Genomic DNA, 22,522 nt, shown 5'->3' on the forward strand with positions numbered 1-22,522 from the left:
TTGTAATGTAGTTTGGAATTCCATTATATGATCAGTGGAGACTCATATAATGCATTTTAACTGCATTGAATTGCTTTATATAAGTCTACGCTCACCATATAATGCAATTCCAAACTGCATTGTGTGGAGGTGTAGACAGAACCTTATTATGAAGAGAAGAATGGATCCAAAAAATCCTGACATGATAATATGGAATGTTCATCACTATTCAAATTGTGCTGGTAAAACTGCCTTCAAGTGATTTGTTCATTTTAATCAAGATATAGAATCATAGAATAGTAGAGTTGGAAGAGACTTCATGGGCCATCCAGTCCAACCCCCTGCCAAGAAGCAGGAAATATGCACTAGTTACAATAAAATGGAGGCGGGGAGTCTTCTTTAATTCAACCCTACAGATATTTCTTTTACTCCCTAAATAGCAGTCACTCCCAGTGATAAACAAGTGGTTGTATGTTTTTTAAATAAAAATAGTTGAAAATGTAACAGAAATAAATTAAAAATAAAATTCCCATGGTCCCACGATCATGCTTCTGCAAATTCTCATAATCTTACCTTCCTACACTATCACTGATTCTTTTTAAAATTATTTTTAGTTTTTGTAATTCAGCTTTGAAAACTAAAAACATAAAATAAATGGAAAATAGGTTACTTAAAATAGTGTGTGTGAGAGAGGAAGAGAATCATGTCCCCTGGCATCACTTTACTGCTGGCATAGAAGTGGAAGGAATCCATCTCACCAAAATATATAATAGGAGTCGGACTGGGAGTTTATTGATGCGTTTTCAGAGAATTTACTCATCAGTAGCTAGGTACAGGAGAATCACAGAGAGGTTGAGGTCTGGCAGCAGGATACACAATGTTTTACAACAGGTAACCATGCTGGTTTGTCAACCTCATATGATAAAATCCATAGTATGGAAGATGAGAACTACTGCTTCCTGTGAAGAAATCAGAAAATAAAAACCTGATGGATCATTTGTGCTTTGGGGAAAAAAAGTCTCCTTAAAAAACATGAAAGAGAGCACTGAGCTCTGTAGAGCAGCGAGTTCAGAATAAAAAGATGTGCCATGTATCTTCAAATATATATTTATCTTCAAACTCAAAGGCTAAATTACTGCCAATGAGTAACAAACACTACTTTATGTTGTTGCCTGTAGTTCAGGGCAGATAAAAAGCTTGATGCATGGTTTTTCTGTTGTTAGGATAATACATGCATATTTTGAAAAACTGGTATAGATCTCTAGTCAGTCTTTCCACTCACAAAGATCAGTGCAATTTCCTTTGTGGACAAATATAAAGCTATATGAAGTGCCTTTTATTCTCAGAACCCTATTTGATAGAGCTCAGTACTCTCTGTAAGGATGGGGTTTTTTTTTCTAAAGCAGGCTTTCCAAAGGCACAAATGCCCCTATTTTAAAAAAAGCTGAACACAAGCCATGCTTTTCTCTAGGCATACATAATTTATCAGCAGCTATTTCTCCATAAGAGTCAAGAATCCTCTCCTATATAATAACAAGTCATTTATGAATTTGTTTTAGTTCCATATTCACTCATGAATTAGCATAGGTTCAGTGACAGTACTTATGGACACAGAGATAATCTAACCACCCTGTAGGAATGTAATTTTTCACTGCTTTTTTTCTTGACAGAAGTGATGAGTTATTATAGAAAGTATTTGAAAGCTGTGTAATTTTCAAATACTATTTGCAATTTGAGACTTATTCTGCACAAAATTTACCTGTGACGTTTTTGTGGAGAAAACAGTATTTCATGTGCAGAAAAAAATCATATAGAATTTGATGTTGCATGAGTAGAAAATTATGTTTTCTCTGCAAAAGAACAATCAGTAAACTTTGCATAGTATGCTTTGAATGAACATTTTCATCACTCCAGGATTTTTTACTTTGGTTTTCAATACTCAAGGAATATATGTTTCTACCATTTTTAAAATATGTTTTAATATTATCCCCTTCTCTAAAAAACAATTATGTCAATGTCAAAGTTCATATTGTACTGGAATAAACATGTTACATAACTGCTCCCATTATTTGTGGCTTTTTAGCATGCAAAAAAGGAATAATTTGGTTATTGAAATTATTAAAGAAGCATAACATTTTTAATAATTTCTAGAGTCTGGTAATGGTGTTCAGGTCATGTGCAACAGAAAAGAATCTGAACTCATTTCTGTAGGCTGGCAAAGTGGTTGTTCATATTTTCCTCTTTCTTTAGAGTATATTTTATAAATTCTTCCACTCCTTTGAACTTGAAACAAATGACACTTAGGGCCTCATCAGAAAGCTCAGTCGAAGAATCCCACTTCACCAGGCTTCTGCAAGGCAAGAGAAAGCAGCAGACCTCCCTCTCTGCAACTCTTTCCCCATCACATGGGGAAAGCATTCCCCTTGCATGGAGGCCTGTACTGGCTCCATTGCTGGCACCTGTGTTGTGGTGGAAGCATCTGGCAGCACTTTCACCCCAATTGTGAACATCGGTCTCCATCCCCCAGACAGGGTGAAAGCATCCTAGGACACTAAAATCACCCCGTCTGATGACATAGTTAAAGTGGGTGAGCCTTTAAATATGCATAGAATTCTATAAAAGTATATAAAAGTAAAATATAAAGAAGAGAACACAACCTCAATTTCATCTTTAACATATACAATAGTTTTTAATTATGTATTTGCTTATCTAATAATGTAGTGCAATACAGCATAAAATTTGTCTAAAGCCCAGTCATTTCTGCCAACTTCTCTATTAAAAAAAATGCTTGCTCACACATATAATTATATTTCAGGGCCATATATGTGAAATAGTGATTTCTTAAACCCACATTTCAAGTTTCAAGTTCGAAGGAGTGGAAGAAAATTATCAAAAAGGTTATGCTTCTTTAATAAATGATGTAAAACTTTGGCAGACCTTGACACCAGCAAAACAAAATCTAGATTATGGGTTCGGATTTAAATGCAGTATATTAATAGAGGAAAACAATATGCTGGTGAAGTTTCATCAGCTTTTCCACCTGTGCAAAGGATACTGTATTTATAGGACTGGAATGAAGCAGCCAACATGTATATATGGCTCATTTTTATTAGCCCTGGTGGCAAAGTGTGTTAAAGCGCTGAGCTGCTGAACTTGCAGACCAAAAGGTCGCAGGTTCAAATCCCGGGAGCAGAATGAGTGCCCGCTGTTAGCCCCAGCTCCTGCCAACCTAGCAGTCGAAAACATGCAAATGTGAGTAGATCAATAGGTACCGCTCCGGCAGGAAGGTAACGGCGCTCCATGCAGTCATGCCAACCACATGACCTTGTAGGTGTCTACGGACAACGCTGGCTCTTCAGCTTAGAAATGGAGATGACCACCAATCCCCAGAGTCAGACATGACTGGACTTAACGTCAGGGGAAATCTTTACCTTTATTTATTCAAGAAAATGGATATCTGAGGATCATCAGGAGGGTCCAGAAAATATCATGTGATTCATTCACTCTACCTTCTTGCAATCTTTGACCAATCTTTGACCAAGATGCCAAGGAATATAAAAATATTTCCTTGAGCCCAAGGAATTTTGATTTCCTGAACTGCCCCTTCCTAAACTGCCATGGCAAAATTATTTTGAACCTGAGAGTGTTTATGGTATTACTGAGAAGTGTGCAAGACAAATTACAAAATGCCATAAAAATTCAAATTGAGCATTGCAGATCAAAATGAAAGGTTCATAAATCAAATCTAATCATGCCAGTTTAACTGGATTTGGAACCCAAGCCTTAGAAAGGAGTAAATGTACTAATCCAAATCCTCCATGGTTGAGTGCCAATTGAGATAAATGTCCATCTTTTGAAAGCTAGCAGGATATTATTTAGGCTGCCTGCAGATGGTCTCTATGCCATGACAAATTTTCTTATTACAAAAACACTGAAAAGCCATGATTCTGACTATTCTATTAGGGCCTCGCCAACAGTTCACGAGTTGTGAATCTTTATCCACTCAAAATGGCTAAGTGTGTGATATATGTACTTTAAGTTCTTTAAAAAGAAAATAATAATTTTAAAGGAAGCATTATGTGAGAATAGATTTGAACTTTTGTACAAATGGCTGTTTCAAATGTATTAGCTACTGTCTTAACTGCTCTTTATCATGTTGTTTCATTTCTTGTTTTTACAGTTTTAAACCCCCATCCCCACCCCGAAATGCTTCCAGTTTTTTTTTAAATAACTGGTTTATTCATGAAAATTTACTGATTAACCAATTTATGAGTAAACAAGGTTTTTATTTTAACCTGAAGCTTTGTTGGGGGGGGGGGGGTGAAACCTTAACTCCACCCCCTCTAGCTACAGGCCTGACAGCAATGGTATACATCATAGTTGAATTGCTGTGGTCATGGTGCTGATTTTATTGCTGGGAGCAAGACAGTAGTAATGAAGAGGATTTGTATGCTTTCATGTCATTTCTGACTTATTGTGGCCCTAAAGCAGGTCTATTACAGGGGTTTCTGGGACTGAAAATGTGTGATTTGCCCAAGATCAGCCAATGGGTTTCTATGACTGGGTGATGTATCAGGTCCTTGTCTCTAAAGTCATAGACAAATATTCACATCTCAATGCTATTTCAATTGTGGGGCGGGGGAGGGGGGAGGGGGGAGAAACAACATTTGGCTTTTCAAGTATAGGAAAACTGACATGCAAAATCTACCTGAAGCCTTTTTCTTGTGTTTTTTTTCTCCATTGCATATTCAAATAGACCTAAAGACTGCATTTTCATCTTCCCGACCCAGACTCACTTGGCTATTCAGTAGCTGGCAGGAGAGTGGGAGCAGATAAGCAAGAAGGCTCAGCACTGGCAAGATTCTGAAAGTTGGAGCACAATTGTGACATCATAACCTCTGAAGAACTCCTGGAACATGCCCACTATGTTGTGTTTTGGCTAGGATAGCCATTGATGGGATGTGCTCCTCACACAGCCATTGATGGGAATCCTTCCTCCTGTTCCCACCTTCTGCCACTGGCGACTATATGGCCAAACTAGTGGATAGCTGAAGGGGGTTCAACTGTCATTGATCTATCAAATGCCAATCCTTCTTGCTTTGCTGGTTGCTCAGTTGTTTTCAATGACTCTGTCCCACTTGACATGGCTTTGCACCAGGTCAGATAAATACGAGTAAGAAGGGCAGACTTTTTCCTCCCTGCAAGAATGCCAAAGCTATAAAATTTTTCTGCCGCAAAGAGTAAGTTGATTAAATTGCTTGTCCTCCCCTGTTGGAATCAATGATTTAAAGAAGGGCATCTTTAAGGTATAAAGAATCATTTGTTTGCCACCTTAAATCATTTTTTTAAAAGCAGGATAAAAATCCTTAAAATAAATAAATGAGTCATAAACTTAAATTCAGTACAAAATAAAGTCCATAATTTCTTTATTTTTCTTTTTTAAAATATATTTTATTGAAGTTTTACCTTATAAGATAAAGTCCATAATTTCTAATGCCCTTCCTTTCCACACAACCATACTAAAACTAAATACCTGTAAGGGAATTAAACATAATGGGGCTTTCCCCATTTAAAATGGAGGTCATGTTGCCAACTGTTTGGTGTGGTTTGCAAATGTGCTTATGCACCATAACAGTGATTATTATTTTCAGTGCAGTATGTAAATTGAAACACTGGAATTTAAAGCGTTCCATATAAGATTATTATGCCACAGGAATAGTAGTTTTGGTTCATGTTGGTTTCAAGGGATGGTTGGATATATCAATTTTTATTTTTCAAAGTTTTCCCCAGTACTGAGTTTAATTGGCCTGAAGTATTAGTTTTTGTTATAATATCACCAAACATTTCTACTTTTGTATGAAATTTAATCTGATACATACATTTTGCAAACACTTTACTTAATAGTAATATATTTTAATGTTTTTATGATGCACTTTTCCCCAATATATACTTTTTGTATGCATTGCTCTTTATGGGATAACACTATTGCATAGTGTATATTTGAATGGATAACTAGGTTTCACTTTACATTAACATGCAGACTGAGGGTAAATCTATATTGTAGAATTAATGATATTTGTAGTTTGGTGAGGCACCAGCATTCTTTGCCAAAAAAGACTAAAGGCCTCACTAAACTACAGCTCCCATGATTTAATAGAATTGAGCTATGGCAGTTAAAGTGGTATTGAACTGCATTTATTTTATAGTGTGGATGGAATCCAAGTGAAATTTCAACAAACATCTATTTGTTGCTTTTCTGCCTTTCCTACCCCAGTGTGAAGAATTCATGCCAACATTCCAATGGTTATTCCACTGCTTTAGTGTGTGTGTGTGTGTGTGTGTGTGTGTGTATCTATCTATCTATCTATCTCAGTATAAGGGGGTTAATTTCTTGGACTGAACTGGGCCAGGTTGAAACCTGACTGAGATAAGAAAGAACTACTTGGGAGCACAAATGTTAGAGTTTGACTAGAGGGTTTTGAAAAACAGGACAGCTATTTCTGATCAATGTTTGAAGTGTGTCAGATGGTTTTATTTTTTCATTGCACAATAGGATTCTTGAAGTCAGCACTAAATATTTTCTCTTACTTTTTTGACTTCTAATTCTGCATTATGTTCAGAGAATGCTGATAGAGAAAGCATAAATGCACACACCAAGAATGTAAGAAACTATAACTTTAAAAGACTTGGAATTCCCAAATCTCAAGGTGTCAGGGCCTGTATCCTCATCTTCAGTTTTCAGGGTGATGGGGAGGAATCTCAGAATGAGAACATCGGCTTGAGATATGTGTGCATAAATATTTCCCTATATGTTAGATATGAATGATTTTACATTTAGGACCTCATCAGATGGGTGGGGGAAAGTGGAGGGAATTTTTTAATCCCATTCCTTTCCATCTTTCCTTGTCACCTGGGATGGCCAGCCATCCCACGTGTTTACCACACCTTTCCTCTGCTTTCTCCTGTTCTCTGCTGCTTGGAGTTGGATAACACCAATTCCTGAAGACAACTGGTAGGCTCTATCTCCATGTACTGCGGAAACGGAACCCCATGGAGTTCCACTGGAAGTGCCCTTACAACACATGATGGCCTCTGGGGCTCCTGTGGGGCCCCATTTCTGCAGTACACAGAAACAGAGACTTTAGTCCATCTGATGAGGTCTTTAGATTCTTATACTCTGTACAAATGTGGCTAGTGCTAAAATAGTTTGCTTAATGAAATCACCAAGTGTTTAATGAAATCACCCCTTATAATATCATGCTTGCATCTTCACCAGGGCTAGTCTCCTTTAACATTTAAAGAGATCATTCCACTGTCTCAGGTTTTGCTCTGAAATACCATGGCCCAGTCTAGTCCTATCCTTTCACCTCTTACTTTCTTGTCAGACATCCTTTGTCCCCAAAACCAAGGCAGTTGTAGTTCCCATGAATAACATAACTTGGGATATATCTGTGAACATGTAAGTATATGTTGGACCTCTGAAATTAAGCTATGTAGAACCCATAAACATACACTCTTCTGCACACATATGCACACTCCCAATGTAATGTTTTTCAGTACAGAAGGCTAACTCCAGGTGTATTATTGAAATACTGGTTACGACAACACCTCTGATGATGTACTGTGCATTTTGCATGATGACTGTGCTTGCTTTTTACACAATCCTGGAATTGTTATCATTTAAGCATTATTTAGAAATTAGAATTCCTATTAATACACTTAAAATACAGATGCCTGCTTAATTTAAGCTTAGTTTTCTGTACTTTGTCATCAATTTCTATAACTTTGTACCTCAAGAAAAAAAGAGCTGGATTTCCTGAAACTATCCCTTCTCTACACTTAGTTCCATCAGAAAGGCCCATTTTCTGTATGAATCTCTCATCATACTTTTGGCAGTGCTTGCTGTATCAGAAATGAACAGAGAGATAGTGGGAGTGATTCTAAATTGTCAGTGACTTGGCATTTTGCTTGTATATTCTTCCCCCACTTCACTGCCTGTTTTGTAATTCAAATGTTACCCAAAAGCCCCCACCTGTCATCTAAAAATGATAATGTAGATTCAAAAGTTCCTAAAGAACTAGGAAAGAAAGTTTCAGAACTACTAAAAAGCTTTTTTTAATTATCTATCAATGGTTTGGGGGAATGGAAATCAATCTGACAGAGCTTCCTAAACGTTTTAAAGTGAGAACTTTCTGTAAAATTGCTTATAGTTTCAAAACCCATTTGTGAACTGATTCTATCTTTTGAGCCCCACTTTGAGCCCTGCACCCAAATCCCAGGAAAGCTACATCAGTAGGGTTGGACAGGTCTGTTTCTGTCCCATGTTAGCCCTGGATGTATTCATCTCTACGTCTTTTGCACCTTCTTTTTGCAACAGTCTGCATATTTTTTAAAAGGAATAGAATTTTGCACTTAAGGTGAACCCCTTTCCTCCTAAAGTATGATTTGTACATACATACATTTCCCCTAAAACATGCATTTGTATACTCATTTTCCTCTTGAATATCCATTTTACAGACAATTTGACTAAAATATGCCATAATGCAGATATTTTGGAGCCAAGAATTACATCACAAAATCTGGAGAAGTGTGCAATTCAGAAGATAGCTGCATTCCAAACCACAAATTAGTTCAGTCAATTTGAATTGGTTTGGCTTGCTTTAAAAATGCACACTGAACAAAATTCTACAGCAGCCCTATTCCTCCGCTAGTTAATATTTTATTTTCTACATTTATCCATTTATAGATAATATAGATATATACAGTCCGAATGCATTTGAATAGACTTTAAGCATGGCACAATTTCAATCTGAAAGGACTGCAATACAAATTTAACAGATCATAGATTTGACCATCCAACACTGTTCGGATTTGCCATTGTGAGCCATGTCTAATCAGGCCTGAGCAGCAGTATTTGTTGTTCCCAATCTGGCACTTTACAGAATTCCTGAAAAGCTCTTGCAGCTGAACATCATGCCATATAGATTCAGGAAGTGTGACAGATCACCAAGCTGAGAGTTCAGATTTGTCAAACCTTGCAGTTCACAGTTAAGAACTGGCAGATCAACCCAGCTTAAATGACGTAGTATATAGAAGTCAGTAGGAAGGCACTTGCTTTGAATTCCACAGTTTCTCACTAGTATCTCTGGACAATAGCACAGCCTTTATACACTTGTTCTTTATACTCATGAATAAGTAATTGAACAAAAATAATGTCTCAAAATATATTTTTGTTATTGATGTTAGGTGCTTCTATGTCAACCTTAACATATGAAGATCTATCATAGGGTTTTAATATGTTTTTGATTTGGAGAAGTTTTGCCATGTCTTCCTCTTAGAATCAGATGATATGACTTGTATTTCCATGGATGAGCAGAGATTCTTGGAGGTGTTGTCTAAAGGTAGCCTTTAGGCTTGTGCATTTCAGCTGAAACTTAATCTGTTTCTGCTGGCCGAATTTCAGAAGAGCCACAGATCTGTTTTCGCATGCCTTTCGAAAATGGGCAGGTAGCCAAATAGCCTTTTTCAGTCTGCAGCCAAAAAAATGTGGCTAGATCCAGCCCATTGGTTCCTGGGCCCCAATTCCTATCATTTTATTGGTTCCTGGGCCCCAATTCCTATCACTTTAGACCTAGTATTTGTGACGAACGGGGGAGATGTTGGTGTGGAAGATCAAAACATCCTTCCATTGTCATGGACCGACCATCATCTGGTCAGTGTTAGACTTACTGTCACCCAAAACCTCTGCAGGGGTGGCGGACCGATTAAGATGGTCCGCCCTAGGAGACTTATGAATCCAGATGGATTCCTGATGTCTCTTGGGGAACTTCCTGTCATGTTGGCTGATGATCCTGTCGAGACCCTGGTCGATCTCTATAACACTGAGATGGCCAGGGCTCTTGACTCGATTGCCCCTGAACACCCCCTCCCTCTCCGCAGAGCCAAGTCAGCTCCTTGGTTCACCGAGGAGCTGACTTTGATGAAGCGGGAAAGGCAGGGACTAGAGTGCAAGTGGCGGAAGACTCGGAGCCTCCATTAAGGCCAACTCCGTGGTGTTGCAGGCAGCCAGAAAAACTTTCTCAACTGCCTGCATCGCATCTGCAACAAATAGACCAGCAGAGTTGTTCCAGGTTGTCCGGGAGCTCCTTCATCCTCATGAGGGGGAGGAACCCCTTGACAACTCGGTCGCTCGATGCAGCGAGTTTGCACATCATTTTGCAGATAAAGTCGCTCGATTGCGCTCCGACTTGGATGCCAATTTTGATACAGCTCCAATTGAGGTACCTAGTGCATCTGTTGAGTCAACTTTGATGGATTCGTTTCAGCTTGTTCGGCCTGATGACGTGGACAAAATCCTTGGAGCGATGAGACCACATGCGCTCTAGACCCTTATCCTACTTGGCTTATAAAGCTTGCCAAGGGCGGTTTGGTCGATTGGTTTTTGAGGATTATCAATGCCTCATTGGAACAAGGGCAATTTCCATCTAGCCTGAAACAGGTAACTATTAGACCAATTCTAAAAAAAGGCATCCCTTGATTCCTCAATTCTATCTAACTACCGATCAATTTCACACCTCCCATTTTTAGGCAAGGTTCTGGAGCAAATGGTGGCCTCTCAACTCCAGGGATTCTTGGATGACACCGATTATCTTGCCCCATTCCAGTCTGGCTTCAGGCCTGGTCATGGCACTGAGACGGCTTCGGTCGCCTTAGTGGATGACCTCCGTGGAGAGCTCGACAGAGGGAGTGTGTCCCGGTTGGTTCTCCTGGACATCTCAGCGGCTTTTGATACCATCGACCATGGTATCCTTCTGGGGTGGCTCTCGGGAATGGGCCTTGAGGGCACTGTACTACAGTCGCTCCACTCCTTCCTGGAGGGCCAATCCCAGATGGTGAAGCTGGGGGACACCTGTTCGGACCCCTGGCCTTTGCCCTGTGGGGTCCCGCAAGGTTCTATTCTTTCCCCCATGCTTTTTAACATCTACATGAAACCGCTGGGCGAGGTCATCCGGGGTTTTGGAGTTCGGTGCCATCTCTATGCTGATTATATTCCGGGCCCAATTCAAGGTGCAGGTTATTACCTATAAAGCTCTAAACGGTTCGGGACCTGCCTATCTTCGTGACCGCATCGTCCCCTATGAACCCACCCGATCGCTGAGATCTTCCGGGGAGGCCCTTCTCTCATTTCCACCCTCCTCATAACTGCATTTGATGGGGATGAAAGAGAGGGCCTTCTCGGCTCTGGAACTCCCTCCCCAGGGAGATTAGGTTGGCTCCCTCTCTACCTTCCTTCAGGAAACTACTGAAGACTTGGATGTTTCGGCAGACCTTTGGAAATACAGTCATTAATTAATCAGCCCCAGAGGGTTTTTAATAATCTATCCTGTATTTATTACGATTTTACCATTTATGTGTTTTAAATGCAATTTTTTTATCCTGTATTTTTGTTGTCATTGATATATTGTATTACTGTTTTATCTTTTTATGGTGTGATTTGTATTATGTTGCCTAAAGTTTGTCCTATGTTGTTTGAGCCTCTGCCCCATGTAAGCCGCCTTGAGTCCCCACGGGGAGATGGTGGCGGGGTATAAATCAAGTATTATTATTATTATTATTATTATTATTATTATTATTAAATGGCTATTGGGATGAAAATGACCACACTTGGAGGACACATCTACCATTGTTAGCCCACCAAGTTTCATAGTTTTTGGCTCATTCCCTGATTTTTAGGAATTTCTTTTCTTTTTAGAAATAAAATCTCCTTTAAAAATTCCCAAAAAGCTATCCCCAGCTCACCCAGTTCTGTAACTTCTTCAGGAACAGGAGCAGCAGGTCAGACCACACCTGGAATACTGTGTCCAAGTTTTGACAGCACAATTGAAGGGAGTTGTTGACAAGCTGGAAAGTGTCCAAAGGAGGGCAACTAGAATGATCAAGGGTCTGGAGAACAAGCCCTATGAGGCAAACCAGGGTATAGGGATACAACCTGTGCTGGATGATGTTACACTCACCCTGGAAACACAGGTTCACAGCTTGGGGTTTTTCCTGGATTTATCTCTGACCCTGGAGCCTCGGGTGTCAGCAGTGGCCAGGAGTGCTTTTGCACAATTAAAACTTTTGTGCCAGCTGCCCCTGTACCTTGAGATGCCATATCTGGCCGTACATGCCTGAATTACATCTTGATTGGACCACTGCAAGGTGTTGTCTTTAAAAAGCACTTTAAAGATCTTGGAGTCCTTGTGGACAACAAGTTGAACATGATCCAACAGTGTGATACAGCAGCTAAAAAGGCCAATGGGATTTTGGGCTGCATAAAAAGGCCAATGGGATTTTGGGCTGCCAAAGTTTGACATGACTTGAAGGCACACAACAACAACAACAACAATCCTAATTAACTTGACTATCTCATTGGCCAGTAGCAGGCCCACACTTTTCATTGAAATCCTAATAGGTTTATGTTGGTTAAAATTGTTTTCATTTTTACATATTGTATTCTTTCGTTGTTGTTGTTGCACTACAAATAAGACATGTGCAGTATGCGTAGGAATTCGTTTGTATTTTTTTTCAAATGATAATTCAGCCCCTCAACAGTCTGAAGGATTGTGGACCGGCCCTCTGCTTAAAAAGTTTGGGGACCCCTGTCTTAGAGTCTAACATTGGAGAGGAATTGGTGAGACAGCCGATTCACCAATTCATCAGGGTGCTGATCTGCAGAAGATGATCGATGGTGTTTGGAGAAACCCACCCAGCACGCACCCTGACCCCTGGCTCCGCTGAATCATTACATGCTGACAATTTTGCCTTTGTATTCTGCTTTCGTTAGACTTCACCTGGAATAATGTATCCAAAGATCAAAAGAGATATTGACAGAGCTGGCCCAACATAGAGGCCAATGTAAGCGCCTGCTTGTGGCGCATTGTCCCCGCGGCTCCTTCCTCACCGAATGTGAAAGGCCTCAACTGAGGACTAGCTCTTTTCGCGAGGTCTCAGTTGAGGCCTTCTGCGTTCAGCGAGGAGGGAGCTGATGGTCCCCGCCGCTGCCACTGCCGATGAAGGTATGTACGAAGCCTTGGGGGGGCACAATTTTGGGGGGCACGGCCACTAAGTTTGCCTACAAGGCGAAATTACCTAGGGCTGCCTCTGGATATTGACAAGCTGGAAGGTGTCCAGGGAAGGGAGACTAAAATGATCAAAGGTCTGGAGACCATGTCCTATGAGGAACCGCTTAAAGAACTGGCATGTTTAGCCAGAGAAGAGAAGGCTGAACTCTGGCAGCATGCCCTAAACCCCACCTCCAAAACCATATAAAGATTTTCTATGCATTATTTCACCCTAAAAAACCCAATCCATAACAATTCAAAATATCATGGCTTTGCTTCCTCATAACCATGTTTCCCACATTGCTCAGGATATAAGGAACAGAAAATGAGCAACATCACTTGTGATCAGAGCAATTTGACATATAGGGGAGGGTTTTTTTAAAAAAGTGAGAAGTTCATCAGGAGAAGGAAAACAGCTATTTTTGCAGTGGTTTTGAGCTGTTGGGGGCAGAATTGAGATGAAAATCACCCTTTAAAAATGAGGGATCTGGGATTTTTAGGGATTTTGGAGGTTTCGGGGACCCAAGAGCTGTGTTTGACCCACAGGCTACATTTTGCAACTCCTTCCTTAGAACAATAATTTCTGCAACTTGCTACTAGATCAGTGGTCCTCAAACTTATTTGCCCGACCACCCCCTTTCTAGAAAAAAATTACTCAGTGCCCCCTCAGAAAGGGGGCGTGGCTTAGAGGGGTGGGTGTGGCTCCTGCTCAAGAGAGTGGGACTGAGCCTCTCCCCTAGTCCAAGATGCAGGCCTGGGAGGAGGAGGTGGGTGGGGCCACAAATGGGCAGCCAAGACTGGGATGGGTGGAGTTACGAGCTCTGAGGCAGGGATGAGCTTCTATCCCTGTCCTGCAGCATCTGCCAGAACACAGGGGGCGGGGCTAGAGGAGGGGGCAGGGCCTCTTCCCAAGTGCCCGATGGGGCTGAACCTCTATACCCTGCCCCCGTGTTCTAACAAGTGCCTCAGGGGAGGTATACAGAGGCTCAGCCCTGTCTCGCGCTCTTGGGAAGAGTCCCCACCCCTAGTCCTGTCCTTTAGTCCTAAAAGGCCTCTCAGGAGAGGTATACAGGCTCAGCCCTGTCTTGGGCTCTTGGAAGGAGGCCCCGCCCCCTTTCCTAGCTCTGCCCTCTGTATCCAAACAAGTGCCACAGGAGAGGTATAGATTCTCAGCCCTGTCTCAGGCTCTTGGGAAGAAACCACGCCCACTCCTCTAGCTCTGCCCCCTGTGTCCTAACAGGCACCTCAGGGGCTCAGCCTTGTCTCCGGCACTTGGAAAGAGGCCCCGCCCCTCCCCTGGCCCCGCCCCCAAATGCACTTGTAGCCATCACTGCCCTGCTGGATCGCTGCAGTGCCCACCAGGGGGCAGTAGCGCCCAATTTGGGAATCACTGTATTAGATGATCTAGCAAAATCTGTGGTTTCTTCTAAAATAATTTTCCAGACAGCCCCTTTCCAATATAGATTTCCTTAACTGAAATGCTTCCTTGTATTTATTGCATGTTTTTGAAGCTATTTGAAGTACGTGCTATTTAGAGGAAAATCAAGTGGTATATTAGTTATCTTTGGAATAAGGCAGAGTTTTCACCAAAGGGCCACATGTATTATTGACACTTCAAGTTCCATTCTATTAAAATGTTTTAGCTCTTTTGTGTATACTAATTGAGTTTATTAATCTATATAAATGTCCCAAGACAGGCATTATAAGAACACATAGGATGAAACATTCTTTGAATTAGTAGTATTTAACCATTTTATCATGAAGAAGGGATAATGCCATCGTTGGCATGACAATTATAGTTTCACCTGCCTCTTTTACATGTTGGCATCAGTTGCAGACCCACGACTTTCCCATTGCCTTCCTTATGTGTGATAACATGAGATCCCCAATGAAGTAAGCATTGTGGGAGTGTAAACAAAACATGCCTTGGAAAATGTATGCCTTACTTCCGACAACCAGGAAACAATTGTTAGACTGAAATTGCACATTTTGGGTAAGAAGTACAATTTTCCATTGATCCCAGAGGGGAAGGGGAAACAATCAAATGCCAAAAAGCTTAGACCAGTGGTTCTCAGCCTGGGGTCCCCAAATGTTTTTGGCCTTCAACTCCCAGAAATCCTAACAGTTGCTAAACTGGCTAGGATTTTTGGGAGTTGTAGGCCAAAAACATCTGGGGACCCCGGGTTGAGAACCACTAGTTAGACCACAGTTTCTGGCTATGTAACTTGGTCTTATTGGTGCTAAATTGACCATACAGGTATATCATTTGAATTCTTCACAGAGTTGGAGAACAAGATTTCATGAACCATAACACTGATAATCCCTGTGAAAAGTAAAGAGTGATCTAATTAATTTAAGCTTGAAAACAACATTAGTGGCAAGCTGGCACTCACTTTGTTGAGCTAGGCAACCTGATAATATGGTTACATCTGCAAGTGACTCACCTAACAGTGTTGTGGCCAGAACCTTTGTTGCAATGCACTTTGTATTTTGTATTTGTTGTTTAATGTTATTTAAGGAGCCGTTGTGGCTGTAGTTTATTAGTATTAAAAAAGTTTATTAGTATTAAAAAGTTTATTAGTATATAATTTATTAGTATTAAAAAAATTAAATTATTACTCAAATCCTTGTGCAGCCATTGCAACTCCATGATGTCCTTGGCCAAATCACATACTTCCAGTCTCAAAAGAAGTTAATGCCAAACTTCCCTGCCTTGTTTATTGAAAAATCTTGCCAATAAAACCTCATTATATATCGTTGTGGATCCGCCGTGGCGAAGTGCGTTAAAGCGCTGAGCTGCTGAACTTGCAGACCGAAAGGTGCCAGGTTAAAATCCCAGGAGTGGCTTGAACACCCGCTGTTAGCTCCAGCTCCTGCCAACCTAGCAGTTCTAAAACATGCAAATGTGAGTAGATTAATAGGTACCGCTCTGGCAGGAAGGTAACAGCGCTTCATGCAGTCATGCCGGCCACATGACCTTTGAGGTGTCTATGGACAACGCTGGCTCTTCGGCTTAGAAATGGAGATGAGACCAACCCCTAGAGTCAGACATGACTGGACTTAACGTCAGGGGAAAACCTTTACCTTTACCTATATATAGTCACCCTTGAGCCCTATAAGTCAGGAATGACTTGAAAGCACATAACAACAAACTATTGTTTAACTTTTAATTGTTTTAAGTTAGTCTTGCTCTATTTTTTTCTTGACTTTCCTATGAGAACCTTGAGATGCCATATGTGATCCCCGCCCAATTCCAAGTTTGTAACGCAAACAACTTCATTTAGTTGTACCCCAACAGCTTTTAAAAGAGATATGGACTACATTTAGTAATCATTATTGTAATGCCTAAAGTATTTAAGGTATGCAAAGCATGAGAGTGAGAAAGTAATGTGTAGATTCTTAATGTTCCTGATCAAAGTTTTCATCACATCAGTCTTAAGAAGTAAATCAAGATACTTTTGCTTTTCTGATGATTTCTAAATCTTAGATGTATTGAAGTTGTTTATCTCAATATCTCTGCTGATTGTAATATTTTTTTTGTTTAATACATGTTTGTAACATTCATAGATTTAAACAATAAATCAGCCACACAGTTTCAGACACACTGGAAATTAAAACAATTATCTGAAGTAAACTTCATGAGCTGAAAGTCATAGGCGAGGATCCTGGGGTTCAATCCATTTAAACAGAGAGGTCTTATTGAGATTGCACTTTGAATGTGTATTTGTCTTAATATCCTCTATCAAGTTAATGGGCCATACCTTTGAGATATGACATATTTGGAACCTGGCTTGTCTTTCTTGCACTGGCGGATGAGAAATAAAATTAGCATTTATTTTAAGTTGCCTGGATACAGGATAATCAGCCAAGAATTTATTCCATCACTGACAATAAACTACTATTCAGAGACATGCAGAATTCATTATAAAATTTTGTATGAATAACACACACACACACATCTCTTAGCAGCATTAAACCAAATGGAGGAATAGAAACACCTATGTTTCATTACTTAAAATTGGTAGCATATATTACTATAACTCAATCATAGGAACATTAGTTAAAGGCATTTCTGAAGTGATTCTTGAAACTGAAAGTGTGATGAAGAATTAAACAGGAAGGCACTAAAAGTTCACTTGACATAGTTGTCTGGTCAATGGTCATCAAATGGGATTGTTCTTCATCACATTGATTATGTTGGCTTAGAAGATCTCACAGAACCAATATGAAGTGCATACAACTTTAAATACAAATAATTCATTATGACACAGATCACAGATAATTATATTCTTTCTACATGATGAATTTTGTCTATCCATCTAAGGCAGAGGGAGATTGATTAAATCCATTTCCAACACTTTCTTCCTTTCCTTCCTCTAAGTGCATTGTGTCTGTTTCTAATTGTGTCTGTTTTTAAGGGCACATCTACATGGCCCATATACCTCAAAGTGGGTGAGCGTTCACTCTGTGGCATTTACATGTTGCATAGGGTTAGCTTACCTCTATTGTGGGGCACAGCTGCTTAACATAATTTTGCTCCATGTTAGGTAAAGTTGGGGGCGCTCTGTATTTGCCCAAAAGTCCAGAGCACTCTACACTTCAGTTGGACCCTACAGTTCACATGGGCCAGTGCCACCATCCCACTTTCTTCAAGCTTTGCAGCATGAGGAAAATATGAAATCCCTTACCTATGTCTTTTGCTGCTGTTGCTGTAGCTATCATGAGAGTCTGCCCAAGAGCTTCCTGGCCATTGCTTGGTGCCTTTGTTGGTGTCATCAAAGGTATCCAAGCAACTTGGAGAGGATGGGGGGGGGGGGTGTCACCTCTGACTGCCTTCCTCTCTTTTCCAAGTCATTCAGACACCTTTGTTGATGGTCAGAAGCTATGGGAATTTTTTAAAAAACGACACAAGTATCCCATTGTACATCCAGTGTGGCCATCCAGTGGTGTTGAACTGGGCTTGGTCCTGCTGGACAGTCTGGACTCTGTCCTGCCCATGCAGTGTAATGGAGGCAGGCAGTGTAGCTGCCAGTAGGGCCAGTCTGGAGTATTGTTACTCTGTGTTGACCCCACATTACGTTGCCCATGTAGATGCACCCTATGTTTGGTCCAGGAGATGCAGATTAGATAAAATGTAAACATAGTAACAGGAGCAGAAATTCTGGTGGGGTCATGTTTCAATAAGTTGATTTATGTCTACAGGAATTACAATTGGGCAGTCTGATAAGGACTTCATCCAGTGGAAGGATGCTGTTATATTACTAGGTTCAACAGTTAGTAAAACATACACAATGGGATACTTTACTTAGCTCTCAATGCTCATTGGCTACCAATGCACATCGGGCGCTTTTGCCAATGTTCTGTAACACAACTTTCTAATTCAGTAAAGGGGGTTCTTAGTGCTTCTTCTACCTGGCTAGATATATGTAAATTAACTTAATGTAACAGGTTATATAGGATTCTGGTGAGAAAAACTGATACAATAAATTTCTCATATCTCTTATTTTACCCTAGATAAACCAACATTAAAAGAGGAAAAGGTAAAGGCTTTTCCCTGACTTTAAGTCCAGTCATCTCTGACTCTGGGGGTTGGTGCTCATCTCCATTTCTAAGCCGAAGAGCCAGCGTTGTCCGTAGACACTTCCAAGGTCATGTGGCCGGCATGACTGCATGGAGCGCCGTTACCTTCCTGCCAGAGCAGTACCTATTGATCTACTCACATTGGCATGTTTTCGAACTGCTAGGTTGGCAGGAGCTGGAGCTAACAGCGGCCGCTCACGCTGCTCCCGGGGTTTGAACCTGGGACCTTTTGGTCTCCAGCTCAGTGCTTTAACACACTTCACCACTGGGGCTCCTAACATTATACTGAAGTATAATACAAGGACAGAATACAAGGTGTTCTGTCCTTGGATTTCAAAATTGACCTTTTCTGTTACTGTTTTTTATATATATATAGAGTACTGTTTTGAACTGGTTGCCAACAAAACAGGAGGCAGCATGCTAGTTTCCTTTGTTGTGTCAACTGTTGGGTGAATGAATAGTTTTTATGCTGAGCTTTGCCCTCAGAAATGCTGAACATTGTTGGGCATTGGTTTTGCCATTGATGTATCAGTGGCATTTTTCTTAAGAAATGGGATCTATGCATAGATTACACAGTGATACCACACCATGGTGGGAAGACTTTATATTACCATAAATATTTGTGTACATGGATGTATAAGCTGACTTCATGCAGGTTTTGGAAACAGAATTATAGATTTTTCTTTGACTCAAGGATAAATTGAGTCTCATTTTGCAGAGAAGGGAAAGTGTCACTGCTGCCTCAGAGGACCAAACATTCTTGGCCATTGCCAGACACCATTTTCTTATCCAGGCATTCAGAAGAGTCAGAAATAGCACCATAATGAAGAGAGTGGCTGAATCAGTGCTTCTTTTAGGTTCTTCCAGAAATGACTAAACTGTCATCTTTCATCATTCTATCCAGAGATGGTTCCTTTTTAAAAAGGACTTAAGGTACAATATTTACATTGACCCATGGATAAGTGGATCCAGTTTTTTATCATTTTTTAAAATAATATTTTTAGACTTATACATGAGAATGTACAGTATATTATTAGTAGCCTCTCAGACTTCATAGATCTGGTAGTTTTCAGTGCTTTTTTGTATTCAAAATTGATTAAGGAGCCATAAAGCATGTGAACTTTGCTGATTTATTATCTAATGATGGCAGGTGCAATTACTGGAAAGAAATGAATGCAGAAAAATCAGTGGTAATTTATTCTTTTAAATACCACTCGTGATTTCTTTCACTCTCTTAGTTTGAATGCTGTGAGAAAAAGATATTTGTGATATCTAGGAAAGTGTGACAGGTTCTTGCTTTCTTATCAGTTTTCTTTGCATTTTATTAGTATTAACTCAACAGTGTCTTCAAAAAAAGCACATGTCATTACTAGTCATTTCTGATCTTTGTGACTGAACAAATATATCTGTGGAAAAGATTCTAGGACTTATTAATATATAGTGACTATAGAGAACCATATCTTCCATATGCAGTCTTGAATCTCCTTGACAGAACTGCAGGTATCTCTTATCATGCTGCTGTCAGAGATGAAGGAAATCTTCATCACCCTAAGAAAGAAAGCTGTAGGACTAGAGGTCATAGCTTCCATCCTCATGTTTCCCATAGTAGTCAATCAGATGCAGCTGGGATGAGAGGACAAGAGTTCTCTGTGTTGTTGTTCCCCAGCATCTGGTATTGAGATGCACACTGCAACTGATACCATTAAAGATAAATAACCATAAGAACTAGTATCCATAAAACGAAGTCCAACCAATCCATGATTTTCCAGAATATTAGCAAATAGTGATTTTTCTGTCTTTTGTTTTGTTTCTTTTCCATGATAAAATTTGGAAGAGGATCATAGGAGTCAATAAATATTATGTGTGTGTGTATTACAAATTTATGAAAATGTGGCCATTCCAGAGAAATTCTGAAAGTACTATAAGGAATATTTGTTCTGTGTTTCCATTGCCATTTGCATTTTAATACAGCCATATGGTTAATGTTTATGTGATAGTTGATTATTCTATACACCTAATTTATACCATCTATTTGATTTTTAAACATGAAGTGAGAATTCTTTCATTTTTGAACAAAATGTATCAAGAAATTAGAGTACAAATATGTGAGAAGATGATCTAGGAGTGGGTTTCTTCCTGCGCTCAGGAGTGGATGGGACTTACACGTGTCACATACACAGGAATTGTCAGAGACAGAACGCCAGCAAGTAAAACAAAACTCAGTTTATTGAGGTTACAGAACCAAAAACGCCCGTAAAAGACAAAGAACAGGGCAAACACTTAACTTCAGTGTGAAAAGTAACAAAAAACAGCTCAGCTTGAGCTTAAACGGTTCAAAGGAATAAACCGGGTTAAACAGAAGTATAATCCGGATTAAATAAAAGAGCTTACTTCAGCTTGGCAAACAAAGCAAACAAAGGAGAATCAGCAGGAAACAAAACGTAAACAACAGGCTGGTGGCAGATTCCTCTCTGCTACTCAGACACAGCAGGGGAATAAACCAGGCTTGTTTATTCCTTCCTGCAGCAAGCGAAAAGAGTGGTCGTAGTCAGGATCCAATTTAGGGTTCAGCGTCCAACGATATCCAGGTCCAGGCACAGCAGTCAGGGTAACGGCAGTCAGCAGGGTCCCAATCCGGTCCAGAGGTCTACAGCCAAGCGAAGTCGTCAAGAAATCCAGAGGTCTCACCAGTAGTCAGCAGAAGGGATAATCCGGAATCGAAGTCAATCAGTCCAGCGTCAATTCAGTGCGAGAAGGTATTGCCCGTCAAAAAGACGACGGAGATCAAGCTATCGAGATTAAACACAAGTTGCACAGAGAAAAACCCCACACAGTTCCTCCCTCCGTCTATGCCCAGTGTCCTTGGTAAACTTACGTATCCAGGCAACGAATCACACCCGTCTTCAGGAAGTTCCCAAACAAAAAGCCCAAGCCTCCGTCCAGATTACCTTGCCCAACGCAATTAGGCATTGATCCCAAACCCCATTTTATCCCAGTTCAAGCTCATCATCGCTGTCAGCTGCCATCCCAATTCCAGACGCCCCAACATCATCATCCTCATCAGAGCTTAAGCACCTTTGACTACGCCCCACAGCATCCCCAGCTGTGGATCCCGCTCCATCCCTCCAGCCAGTCCATGGGTCTGATCCTGCAACCCGCCAAACACCTCCCATGCTTTCATTGCCTGTTTCCCCAACACCCAAATCCTCTCTCACACGAGTCCATTCCATGTCGTCCTCCTCCGAGCTGGCCATCTCTTCCTCCAAACCCTGAGAAAAGCCCTCAAAGGAATCCTCATCTGTCAGTTCTGTAAACAAATCCCGGAGCCGCTTCCTTTCACGCTCCTCGAAGGAGTCTGACTCTCGAGGAGTCTTATGACCCCTTCTCCTATTACCGGAGCCCGAAGGCTCAACCATAACAGGAATACTACTAAAATATAGATTTAAAATGCAACCTTTTCCCTTCCCAGAATGGGGGGGGGGGGGCCTTCACAACACTTCTCTAGTATATATATATTTAAATTACCCTATTATTATTATTATTATTATTATTATTATTATTATTATTATTGGAACCCCACTTTTCTCTCTAGATCTGAGATGGAAAGGGACTCACGTGTGTGAAAAGCGGGGTGCCAATAATAATAATAATAATAATAATAATAATAATAATAATAATAATAATGCAGTTTTCTGGCATTGTATATTTTTGCCGCTTCTATGACTGTTCATTTGGATTTTGATGATTCCATAGCCCACTTATTGATGGATGTCCAGAATCAGCAGCATCCACCATGGTCCTTTTTATCTTGGGCGACAACCGAGCCAGTATAGACTTCTTTTTGGTTTGATTCTCCATAA

The 22,522-nt window shown here is 40.4% G+C and overlaps 2 long non-coding RNA genes across 2 annotated transcripts; both read right to left on the reverse strand.

The window, feature by feature from the left end:
* Nucleotides 1–746: 746 nt before the first annotated feature.
* Nucleotides 747–4,971, reverse strand: LOC134298093 (uncharacterized). The gene is made up of 2 exons (XR_010005066.1): nucleotides 4,688–4,971; nucleotides 747–938 (listed from the first exon to the last, which is right to left on the reverse strand). It is a non-coding gene; the product is annotated as an uncharacterized LOC134298093 (long non-coding RNA).
* A 15,899-nt stretch (nucleotides 4,972–20,870) lies between these two features.
* LOC134298094 (uncharacterized) lies at nucleotides 20,871–22,071 on the reverse strand. The gene is made up of 2 exons (XR_010005067.1): nucleotides 21,538–22,071; nucleotides 20,871–21,451 (listed from the first exon to the last, which is right to left on the reverse strand). It is a non-coding gene; the product is annotated as an uncharacterized LOC134298094 (long non-coding RNA).
* Between the last annotated feature and the right edge of the window lie 451 nt (nucleotides 22,072–22,522).

The sequence above is a fragment of the Anolis carolinensis genome, chromosome 3 (genome assembly GCF_035594765.1).
Source record: "Anolis carolinensis isolate JA03-04 chromosome 3, rAnoCar3.1.pri, whole genome shotgun sequence".
NCBI classification, from domain to species: Eukaryota; Metazoa; Chordata; class Lepidosauria; order Squamata; family Dactyloidae; genus Anolis; species Anolis carolinensis.